The following is a 2,849-nucleotide window of genomic DNA, read 5'->3' as shown; positions in this document are numbered from 1 at the left end:
CAAAGTTGGGGTGTGGGTGGGGAGGCCCCCGGAGGCGATCGCCACGACTGGGAGTGTGCCAGGAGCCAGCGCCGGGGCAGGCTGGATCGCTCCCCCCACCGCACCCCAACATGGAAGCCTGAGGCCCAACCTTGGGGAACAGCCTGGGGGTGCCAGCTACCTGCTGCTCTGCACACCCAGGGGGACCCGCCCCAACACTGCACATGGGGGGAGCTTTCTCCTCTCATCTCCCTCCCCACAGAGCTCCCCATCGTAAAATAGCAACCCCCACCCCACCCCCAGCAGAGCAGGACTCAGCTTGTGAGCCGGCTGCGCTTGGAGCTGCCCCAGGAAGGGCTCCCTAGGGGTAGCTTCTGCTTCCCCGAAATCCTCGCAACTCTGCTGAAGGTCACCCTCCCCAGCCCGGCCCCTCTGTCCCCGCCTTGGCCTTCCTGGTGCCACAGAGAAGCTAGACTGCGATTCTGGGGTTGCTGTCTAATGGGGTGAAACTCGGCCTGTACCCGCGATGGCCAGGCAGAGCTCAAGTCCACAGGGCAGGCCAATCCCCCGGAAAGCGTGTGCCGCATGTTTACAGATGAGGGACCAGGGTTGACGAGGTTCAGCCACCTGCCCAGAGGCACACATGTTCTCCAGAGAACAGCCAAGCGGCGAGGGGCACCCCCTCCCGGAGGAGGCCCCACTGCACGCTGGCCGGGGTCCCCGCCCGGGACAAGGTGCCCAGCGAGGGAGACCCCGGGAAGGGGCCCCATCAGTGCGTGTGAGACTCGGGAGCTGGCCGGTTCGGTGGCGATGTTTCCATTCTGTCTGCTTCACTTGACAAGCGCGGTGTGCAGACTGTAACTGATGGGCACCTGAGCGGGCGGAGGCGGCGGAAAGTGGCCTGGCGCCAGGAGGAGCCGGGCGGGGAGGAAGGACAGGTGCCAACGGGGTCTGTGCTGCCTCCCTCCCTTCGCTCAGCCCGCCTCTCAGCCCGGCGCCTTCTTCTTCAACCTGCTCTTTGTTTTCTGCGTTCTCTCCTTTCCCTCCATCCCTAATGGTGTCCTCACGGCAGGAATAAGTGGCATGGTGGTGGCGGATGCTGCCTGAGGCCCGTGCGCCCCCTTAGGCCTTGTCACCGAGGGTGGTCCCTCTGACCTCTTTCTGCCAATCAGGCCCTTCTCCGCGGGCCAGGCCAGGCTCAGACACTAATCATAGCTCTTGGCTCCCAGAGCAGATGTCTGCCCACGTCTGTTGAGGGAGCCCCGAGCTCTCCCGCGCTTCCTGTTACCGCCAACCTGAGAGCCAGAGACCCCTCGGTGTGTGGGCCCCTCGGTGTGTGTCTGCATCTTGCGAGCCAGCTCTCTCCCCAGACCCGCTGTTCCAGTCACTCCTCAGCCTCCCTGTCCACCCTCTTCCTTGGACCATCTTCCATCTTCATCCCGTCCCGCAGCCTTGCGCCCTCATCTCCGCTCCTGGGAAAAGGGTTAACCTGGAGCCTGGGTGTAGCCGGGCAGCTCGCACTGCGAGCAGGTTGGTGCCTGCCCAGCGCTTTCCTGAGTGACTTCACACGTCCTGGCACTCGGCGAAGCAGAGCCGCCTGTGCGGGAGGTGGGGGTGTTGAGAAATAGGGCAGATGAGCCTCTTCTATGGAGCCGCAAAGTGCCTGCCCTGTTGATCCTCCATGGCTCAGGGTCAGCGAAGCCAGTTTTGAGGCACTTCCCTTTAGAGGTTTAAAAAAACACACAAAGTCCCAACTAGATCAACAGCCACTTCTAGAAGCAGCGTGGGTGATCCGGAGTGGGCGATTGGCTAGATCTCTGCCTCTCGTTCTCTTTTGGTTTCTTACCCCCACCGTCCCCCCTAGTAAAGCATCCCAGAGAGATGAGGGGGGAGTCCGGTTCTGTGGTCATGGTTGGGGGTACACAGTGTAGCCTTTGGCGATCATGTCCCTGCCGGGCAGTTGGGCTGCTCTTGTCTGTCACCCTGAGAAGGGCCTGGTGCCAGGCAGGCCCACGGCTCATTGGCCCTTTCCACTTGGCTCCATCTTGGGCCAGGAGCCTGAAGAGTTAAGTCTTTAGCTTGTTGCAATGAAATTATGGCTGGCAGTGGCGCCGCTGTTTGTTCAACAGACCTCCACTTTTAAACAGTTCACAAAAAGTTCATGGGGCAGCTACAGATTATAAGTGTGGTGTGTGTGTGTGTGTGTGTGTGTGTGTGTAGTCAGCAGGATCCAACAATGGAAACACTCCCCCCCCCGTCTTTTTTTGCTTCTTCCTCTTCATCCCTGCCCACCCCCCTGCCAGCGTCACCCCTAAACACACACACACACACACACACACACACACACACGACGCTGAATTGTGCGTGTCTGACCGTGTGCGTGTGAGACACCGCATCCTGGCGCCTGGGAAGGACCTCAGGGCTGATGGAGGCAGCCCTTCCCTTCCTCGGCCTTCAGCCAGGTGTCGGGGGTCCTTGTCACCGAGTGGCTACTAAGGAGGTGTGCGGGGAGGGGCTGTGCAAGGGAAGGCCAATTCTGAAGACGGACACCGCAGGTGCACACTTTTCTTCCGCATCCTTTTCTTGGGGGTTTGATTCAGTGACCCTTCAGTGGGGGTGGTGTGGTCCGGTCCCACTGCTTCAGCCAATGGCCACCGTCCACACCAGGCCGCTCACGATGTCTTCCTTTTGTTAAAAGGAGCCTTCGGGACATGCCTGGTGGTGGCCTCCCCCAACTCCATTTGTATATTTGGACCAAAAGCCTATGCGCCTCTGCAGACCCTCAATACCTGAGTCCGACTCTTTTGGGGGTGGGGGGCGTGGCTTGTGGTTTGGAAACTCTCCTGTCGATGAAGAAAGATGCTTCCTGG

Source organism: Myotis brandtii, unplaced genomic scaffold (assembly GCF_000412655.1).
Source record: "Myotis brandtii unplaced genomic scaffold, ASM41265v1 scaffold657, whole genome shotgun sequence".
Lineage (NCBI taxonomy): Eukaryota > Metazoa > Chordata > Mammalia > Chiroptera > Vespertilionidae > Myotis > Myotis brandtii.
The sequence above is the reverse complement of the archived record's forward strand: the minus strand, read 5'-3'. Positions refer to the sequence as shown.